Below are 10,086 nucleotides of genomic sequence, written 5' to 3'. Positions count from 1 at the left end.
AACTGTCTTGTTCATTACAAACCATATGCTTTTAGATTCCTGTAGGTTGCCCCTTTCTTGGAAATCATGTTGTTTAGCCAGCATAAAATATAGTGGAAACGGAGGCATACATCGCCCATTTTCCTGAATGTTATAATTCACCGTCACAGCAGCAAATACATTCATATCAGTCTCAATGGGTTCAGACAACAGTCTACTAATGCCTTGGTTAATATCATTCCTTCTCTTATTCTCATTTGTTGCTACATCTTGCAACAGATCAAATAACCTAAACTGTATTACCATTTGATCAGTTTCAGCAAACCCGTCTGTTATCAACCTTTTCCAAAACAGTGGCTCTTTTAAAATAGTTTGAATCATTATCCTGTCTGCTTAAAGACACTAACCAATGCTTGCCTTTAACATTTGAAACTGCTCTTTGGCTATAAATTTTCTCACAGCTCAACTTCTCCTACACACACAACCTTCCCAATAAATCTCATCAACTGTGCACACTTATTCTCTAACTTTGTTACCCAATGCTTATAGAACTTTGTTATGCCAAATCCCATGTAATTGCCAATTGTACGTAGTTTTAGCACTTTGTTCAACACTTTGATCAGTACAATCCTCCCAGAATTTGTCTGTTACAATACTGATCTGATAGAACAGTTTTTTGTTCTGTGAATATTTATTTCATCCTTAAGCTATCTCAGCCTTTTCTAATGGACTCACTGTACTATTTTAAACCAGGAAAAGGATTTCTTAACTTATGCAAAGTCTCATAAAGTGTATATTTTCCTTTGTATATTGATCTTTGCCTTCAAGAAAATTTCTCTCTCCTCCTTTTTCTAACTTTTTCTCACTAGCTATCAATTTCTTATTTGGTTCTTTCTTAACGTTTTTTCCTTCTGGACCTCCAATGTTTATCACAAAATTTGCATCCATCTCATAGTCAGGATCAATATACTCAGAATAGATCTCATTCCTCTCCTCAGTCTCTTGATCAACTATCATCAAGTTGTCACTGGATTTTGTAAAAACCCAGAACGCTATAATAAGTATAGCTACATTTATCATGGTTACCACAAAGATTGGTTTGCTTAAGCAGACCTGTTTCCATTTTCACTAACCCTTGAACACCTCTCTGTCTGAGCCCAACACTTAGCTCCAGGTTCCTTGTCCTGTAAAATATAACACAAATCTGAGATTGTGTTCAGTTTCTTTAAGTCATCTAGAGACTCAGTTTCTTTCAGTAATTGTAAGTTCTGCTGTTACAGATCTTAAGACTGTTTTGTGTGTAAAAAGACTTTTCTTCTATGATTGGGCTTCATTCCCCTTCTAAAAGTCTTATTACATTCAAAACATATGTATTCCCCTTCTATGGGGTCTATCACAATTTATTATAATTAATAAAATGTCATACTTACGGTGCCAGACAGCCACGCCACTGCCAGTGAACACTTTTCCTTGTTTCTCTGCCTTAAATCTTACGCTCTGATATTCTTCCTCTGAGCATACTTAAGTTTCTCTCCTTTTTGGTCCATCCAGAGACATACTACTAGCTGTTTTATTGCTTCAATAATTCGTTTTTAGAAAAAAGTAATTTTACCTCTTCAGTTCAATTTCTAATTGTTAAGTAGCTAAACTTACATTTCTTTTACTCCACAGTCTATTTTGCAACTCCTCTACTGTATGATTGTCAATCATGTTTATCACATTATCTTGTTCAGTAATCATATTTGTTAAAAAGGTTTGGTTGACTCTTAATTGTCCAATCTCAACTAAACATGATTTTTAACTTGACATTTGTCACTAGACTATTCTTTGTCTTTTCCAAAAATTCATTCTTTCTTTATTTGTTAAAATTACAATATTATATATGCTTCTTTTATGCATTTATCCCATTTTCAATTATTGTAATTAGATCTAAAGAAGTTTTTCAAAGATGTATTCCTCTCAGGTGAATAACATAACACTTTATTTAGTTTCTTTAAAAGCTATTCTTCTAAATTTCAGCTAAATAAGTGGTTTTATCTCAACAAATTGCTTGATGTCTCCCCGACTCAATATTAAATCTTCTTAAATCACTTTTACAATTGTTTTAGCTGATGTTTCTTTTTTTTTTTTATTTCCTAGCTTCGATCTTGGATTTAAAGGTCCTTTTACATCCATTAACTATTCCTTACTAACCCGTTGTTGTGTAATTTTACAATAATCATTCAATTGTTTTATTGTACCCTCTTCTCTTACAATTGTCACATTTTAGCCTTATTTGTCAGTATCTTTTATCTAATAAAACTTTTGCCCTTTAATTTTTAACATTAGGATATTTCATGTAATCATGTACTTTATGAATGGTGTTATTTTCATTTTCTTTGATTACAATTCTCACGCCTTATTTCTTCTAATTCATCCATCTCTCTGCGCTGTTTCTGTGTCATCTGTGGTATGTTCAGTTTGATGAACTACTACTAGATCTAACTCTTTTATTAGATTGTAAAAGTCCTTCCACAGCTCACTGTACTAAACAGGCTTTCTATTCAATGTTGAAAAGCTGTTCTGTCTTCAGATTTCTAAGTTTACATTCACCGTTAAAAACCGAAAGCACGCCTCTCCTCGGGAGAAGCGGAACGGTCTCTTCCCCATGCATGCACGCTGGTGTTCTCGTGGGTCCAGGAAGGGCACGTGAAGGGACTCGCCACGCCGCCAAAGAAGCACACTGTCGGACTCCGTAGTCCAGGCGATGACTGCGCCGCGTGTACCGCTGACGGGCCAGGTTGCCGAGCTGTTTATCCCTTCAAAACTGCCGACCGGGAAGAAGGAGGCGAAGCCGCGGGAAGAAGCCGCCACTCCTCGCGCCCAGGACCAGAGAGGGGAGCGTGTGCAGCCGCCGACTCCGCCCCTTAACTGGACCCTTCCCCTTGAAGCACTAACTGACCTGCACTTCCCCTGCTGCACGCACGAGGACACCAGTTCCCCGTTTATTTGGACACATTTTCCCTGGACACTTTATTTTGTATATTTTCTGTTAATAAATAGCCTCCCCCGAGGCCTGACGCCATGCCCAATCTGTCATTGGCTCCTCCCGCCACAATATATATATATATTGTTGACTAATTGTTAGTTGACCAGAAGAGGCTTGGCAGGTTTTCCTTTTAACAAAGACGTTAGGGGTGATGCAGTCAGACTAAAGTTTCTAATGAAGCATCTGTAGAAATTAGCGAAGCCCAAGAATTGCTGTAATTCTGTTACCGTGGAGGTTGAGGCCATTCGGTTTCAGCTTTTACCTTGATTTCATCTATTTTGACATCCATCCTGCTCACGTGGGAATTTCCACTTCTCTGCCTTGACGTACAACTGATGTGATAGGATTGTCCTGACATTGGTTATGTGTTTGATCTCTTTTTTTGAATAGATCAGGATATCGTTGATGTAAGCAATGACAAATTTGCTTGTGATATCATTAATAAAGGATTAGAAGACTGCTGGTGAGATGGTGAGCCCATACGGCATGACCTGATACTCATATTGCCCCATGGTGGTTAGGGAAGACGGTCTTCCATTCGTTACCTTCCTTGATGCGAATCAGGTTGGACGCACTTCTCAAGTCCAGTTTAGTATATATTGTAGCTTCCCTCAATTGTTCTAATGCAGAGGGGACCAGTGGAAGAGGGTAGCGAAATTTGACTGTGACATTGAGTCCCCGGTAATCAATGCAGGGTTTGAAGACCTCCATCTTTCTTCTACGTCTACAAAGTGGCAGGTGATGTAGACAGGCGGATAAAACGGACTTGAGCGCCTCTGAAATATACTCATCTATTGCCTGACTTTACATTCAGGATAGCGGGTATGGTGAATGTTTGAGGTATGTTTCTATATGTTTCTATGTTTCTATAAATTTACTTTTGTATCTGTCCAAGAGTTATTCAATGATTACACAAATACTTTGTCCACTAATTTTTAATTTTACAAAATCAATTACATAAATGGTCCCACTCTACATCGAAAAGTAAGTACAATGCACTGTTCACTTTGCATAGCAAAAACACTTTTGCTGCTGTTGAGGTTGGATAGAGGGAAGGTTAAAGGCAGGTTTGGTGGTATGGCTAGGTTTTAGGGTGGGTTAAGGTGTAAGGGATGGGTCAGCAGTTTAATTATGAATGTAATTACAGAAAATAAATAGAGATGTAATTAAATGCATGTATTTTTGATGAATCAATAAATCATATTTTCCAGTAAATGTATTCCTGTCAAAAATAAATAAATCAGATGGTCATGGTATTAATACATTAATTAATTACCTACAACCAGAAGAGAACAGGCCCCCAACTAAGCCTGGTTTCTCCTAAGGTTTTATTTCTCCATTCTGTGATGGATGGGGTTTTGGTTCCTTGCTGCTGGCTTCTGGCTTGTTTAGTTGGGGACACTTAATTTCTAGCGATTATCATTGATTTGATTACAGAGACCGTCTCAGTACACATAAAGTTTTAGGCAGGTTTGAAAAAATGCTGTAAACAAAGAATGCTTTCAGAAAGATAAATAATGATTATATATTATTTTGTCAATTTACAAAATGCAAAGTAGGCGAACAAAAGAAAAACCTAAATCAAATCATCATTTGGTGTTACTACCAAACCAGCATCAATTCTTATAGGTACACTTGCATAAAGTCAGGGATTTTGTAGGATTATAGTCAGGTGTATGATCAACCAATTATACCAAACAGGTGCTAATGATCATCAATATCACACATAGGATGAAACCCAGTTATGAACTGACACAGAAACAGCTGTGTAGGAGGCTTAAAACTGGGTGAGGAACAGGCAAACTCTGCTACCAAGGTGAGGTTGTGAAAGACAGTTCAGATACAAGATACAAGGAAGTTATACTGCATACTGAAGTTATACACTCTCCCAGACAAAGATTTCTAAGCAGACCGAGGTTTCAAGAAGTGCTGTTCAAACTCTTTTGAAGAAGCACAAAAAAGGTAACATTAAGGTTCAAAAACGCATTGGTCAGCCAAGGAAATGCAGCAGATAAAAGACACAGCTTGCTCGTCAAAGGGCTGGAGAGTGGTACAATAATGAGTGTCTGCAGGCAACAGTAAAGCATGGTGGAGGTTCCTTTAACTTTTGGGGCTGCATTTCTGCAAATAGAGTTGGAGATTTGGTCAGGATTAATGGTGTTCTCGATGCTGAGAAATACGTATGAGGCATTTGATTGGCCCCAAGTTTATTCTGCAGCAGGACAACGACCACGAACATACAGCCAAAGTCATTAAAAACTATCTTCAGCGTAAAGAAGAACAAGAAATACTGGAAGTGATGGCATGGCCCCCACAGAGCCCTGATCTCAATATCGAGTGTGTCTGGGAATAAATGAAGAGACAGAAGGATGTGAGAAAGCCAACATCCACAGAAGATCTGTGGTTAGTTCTCCAAGATTTTTGGAACAACCTACCAGCCAAGTTCCTTCAAAACTGTGTGCAAATGTACCTAGAAGAACTGCTGCTGTTTTGATTTGATCTTTTGTTCTTTCACTGCAAAAACACTTCCATTCTTTGTTTAAAGCATTTTATCACGCAAACTTTTGCACAGTGCTGTATATATAAGAAGTGCCATCTGCTAATTCACAATCACACACCTGTCCATCCTTCTTTTCATTCATTCCTTCTCAGAACCATTTTGTTTGGATGCTGGAGCCTATCACCCACAATCACAGTCATCAGATTTGTTCTTTAAATTAATATTAGTAAATGAATAGCCTGTTGTCAGTACTGGTCATGTACAGGTAATTTTATTTGTGGTTTGTTCACATTCAGTAAAATTTGGCCATGTTCAGGCAAAAAGCGTTCATTCTATATACTGTAGCAGAACCAGAATCTGCTGAGTTCTATGTGTTCCTAGGTCAACACTCTTGTTGATCCCTGAACAACACTGTGATTAGCCAATCAGATTTAAAGAATCATTTTATAGTTTTTGTGCATTTTAGGCTTACAATCAGTGTTTTGTGCTTGTACATCAGTGTCATTCATCTATGATTTCCCCTGAATTTAGAGATTATTAATGAGTAAGGTTAGGTTTAGGTGTAGTTGGTGTGTGGCGCCGTTGTCCTGTGGCTGCCGTTGCGTCATCCAATTGGTTGAGAGACAACCCCACATGACTGTAAAGCGCTTTGGGTGTACGGCGATACACAATAAAGCGCTATATGAATGACTCAATTATTCAATGCAACGTGTGCCATTTCCTTACATTTGTAAGGTAAATCATTTACATGAACTGTTCATTGAGATTTAAAAAAAAAAGCTCAAACCATCACTCTGAGTTTACACGTGATGTCCACATATTTATTAAATTACAGTGGCAATAGCATCCGCGTCATATAGAAACGGCCAAATATTAACAAAATTTAGGTTGTACAACAGTAGGCCGTTAGTAACATTCTTATGATGGAAACACATTGAGCTGCAGCCATGTTCATTTGAACCTAAACATTCTATTACTAGTATGATGCGTTGGAATGCACACTGCATATGATTACGATGAGCAGTCTTCCCATGAAGGTAATCTTTACAGAAATGCAAGAAATAATCATTAACTTATCTATAAATTCAACAAAATTTTGAAAATGTTCCTTAATAAAATCTGAATGCTTCTTCAATGTTACTTCTGATACTGGTCTTCTGTTTCTTTCTATGCTTGACTCTCTTCATAACACTGTTTGAGTCTTTAAATGTGGGTCACGTGACAACGTGAAATTAGCAAGGTATTATCAAAAGCACAATTGTGCATTACGATATAAAATTACATGGTTTTTATTTGAGTACACCATAAAAATCAATGTACTTCTGATACTGGTCTTCTGTTTCTTCATATAATTGGCTCTCTTCATCTACATAATATTGTACGAGTCTTCACCATGGTAAACGTGGGTTATCTGACAACATGAAATAAACAAGGTATGTTTAATAATTCACATATTTATTATGAAATGAAACTAGAATGTGTTTTAATGGAATATACTATAAAATCAATGTAGTTCTGATACTGGTCTTCTGTGTTTCTTCTTATTCTTGACTCTCTTCATCTACATAATGCTGTATGAGTCTTCACCACGGTAAACGTAAGTCATCTGACGACATGAAATGAACAAGGTATGTTCAGTAATTCACATATTTATTTCAATGTAAAATCAGAACCTGTTTCTTATTTGAATACACCATCTATGTACTTCTGATACTGGTCTTCTGTGTTTCTTCCTATTCTTGACTCTCTTCATCTTCATAACGCCGTTTGATTCTTGAACATGAACCTGGATCATGAGACAACATGAAATGAACAACATTTGATGAATAACCTAAATGTTAGTTATAATGTAAATTCAGAATGTTTTTTTATTGAAATATAACACAAAAACAATGTACTTCTGATAACTCTGAGTTTGAGTGTTTACCATGGTAAATGCAGGTCATGTGACAACATGAAACAAAGTATAATGAACAACTCAAATGTGTTTTACAGATAAAATCCGAATGTGTTTCATTTGAATACATCATAAAATCAATGTACTGATACTGGTCTTCTGTGTTTCTTCCTATGCTTGACTCTCTTCATCTACATTACAGATTAAGTAGACATTTGAATTAAATGATGCTTGTATAATATTAAATAAAACATTATTAATATTAGAAGTATTAGATCAAGCAGTAAAGCTGCTGGCTCCTCCTGTAGGCCTTTGTTGTAATGTGTGATGTACATTAGGCAAAGTCTTTATAACACATTATGTATTTTTAGAGTTTTGTTTAATAAAACCATATGATTTCTTGCTTTTGTTTTATTAATTATTGTTGTGTCAATGCTATTTGTGTATTTTATGTCATTTTAAAGGTTATAGTTTACTTACATCTATTTTATTTACCACAAAAAAGTTTAAATTACATTTTTCTGTACTTTGTTTTAGTTAAATTAATTGTATTAATTGTATTAATAAAAAAGTCTGTTTAATTATTTGTAGTAATTATGTCTATTACTTTTGTAGATTCTATTTTAATGGTTCCAATTTTAATAATCAAAAGCATCTCTAATTAATAGATACAATTTTTCATTCATTTTCCAGAAATAGAAACAGGCTACTGCATATTTACATTTTCTCTAAAATAAATTCAGGTAGATACTCCTTAAACTTTTTTTTTTAATTTTATTTTGTAAGGAGGTGAATCAAAACCTGTATATGCATTAAGACTGATCTGAGAAGGGATATCCAAAGGAACAAAAGGACTTCAAAAAGAGAGTAAACACCCCACCTCCCCCTGTTGTGTTTATGACACCCTCTTCACCTCTGCTCTTCCTGCTTCCTCTCTTCTGCCCAAAAAGAGTTGGTTTAAAGTTCATTAAGAATAATCAATCAATCAATCAATCATTTTTATTTATATAGCGCTTTTAACAACACAGGTTGCATCAAAGCACTGTACAGTATAATGTAGAAGAATACAATGACAAGGATGTATAATGACGAGTGACCAATTTGTTATTAAATGCAGAGACGGTCTCTGTAATCAATTCGACGTTAAATCACTAGAAGTTAAGTGTCCCCAACAAAGCAAGCCAGAGACGACAGCGGCAAGGAACCAAAACCCCATCCATACAGAATGGAGAAAAAAAAAACCTTGGGAGAAACCAGACTCAGTTGGGACACCCAACACTTAAGCTCCAGTTCAATTTTAAACACAGCTGTGTCAGATAGTGTAAATGACTTGAGTGTGTGTGTGTATGTGTGTGTGCATCAGGATCTGGTGATCTGTCAACAGGGCACATCTATAGGTTTTCTGGTCTCTGATGAACATAATCTCTGTGTGCTGATCCACCATCTAGTCTGGATACAAACTGTGAAAACAGATTGAGAAAGAGACGGGACTAATATTAGAGTAGATTTACTAATTTACTAAGCTCCATTTTCCGGCTGCTCTCTTTAGGTGCGTGTGTTGTCATTATACTATGGAGTCAGATTGTTTTCTTTTATCTTTTTAAGTGCAAAGGAGCAACTGTATCTAAAGTGCTAGAAAAAGAGAGTGCATAGTTTCTGTTATATCATCAAGTTTTTAGGCGTATTGGATGTGCTAAGGAATTGAGATAAGTCAGGAAGATTACTTAGAAAGCTTTCTTTTGTGGTGGAAGTGATGGTTCTACCATACTTGTAATAAGGTGCAGAGTTTACAGGTTTAACTATACAGAGTTCACACAAGACTAGATAGTGATCTAAAATGTGATCACTTTGCTGCAGTACTTCAACCATTTTAACATCCATTCCATGTGACAGTATTAGATCTAGAGTATGATTTCTACAATGAGTAGGTCCAGAGACATGTTGTCTAACCCCAACGGAGTTCAGAATGTCTAAGAAAGCTGATCCCAATGAGTCTTTTCATTATCAACATGGATATTAAAATCACCAACAATTAAGACTTTATCTGCGGCCAGTACTAACTCAGTTAGAAAATCAGCAAATTCTTTAATGAAATCTGTGCTGTGCCCTGGTGGCCTGTATACAGTAGCCAGTACAAACATGACAGAAGATTTATCACTAGCGCATGATTCTGTAGATAATGTTATATGCAGCACCAAAACTTCAAATGAGTTATACTTAAAGCCTGCCCTCTGAGAAGTACTAAGAATATTGTTATAAATTGTAGAACACCTCCCCTTTACCTTTTAAACGTGGCTCATTTTATAGAAATAATTTTGGGGGTAGATTCATTTAGAGTAATATATTCATCTGGTTTTAGCCAGGTTTCTGTCAAACAAAGCAAATCTAGCTTCTGATCTTTGATCAAATCATATATATAAAATGCTTTTGTGTGAAAGTGATCTAATATTTATCGTTTGCTTATTTGAATTATAGGTAATTTTAATTTGTTGGACATTAATTAAATTATTGCTTTTGATTAGGTTTGAACGTTCTCTGCATATTCTAATTCGGGGAACAGACACAGTCTCTATAGTGTGATATCTAGGTGAAAGAGTCTCTATGTGCTGAGAATTAACTGCCTTCTGTGACGTGAGGCAGCTAGCAGACGGTCGGTTTAGCCAGTCTGTCTGCTTCCTGACC

The sequence above is a fragment of the Puntigrus tetrazona genome, chromosome 3 (assembly GCF_018831695.1).
Source record: "Puntigrus tetrazona isolate hp1 chromosome 3, ASM1883169v1, whole genome shotgun sequence".
NCBI lineage: Eukaryota > Metazoa > Chordata > Actinopteri > Cypriniformes > Cyprinidae > Puntigrus > Puntigrus tetrazona.
The sequence above is the reverse complement of the archived record's forward strand: the minus strand, read 5'-3'. Positions refer to the sequence as shown.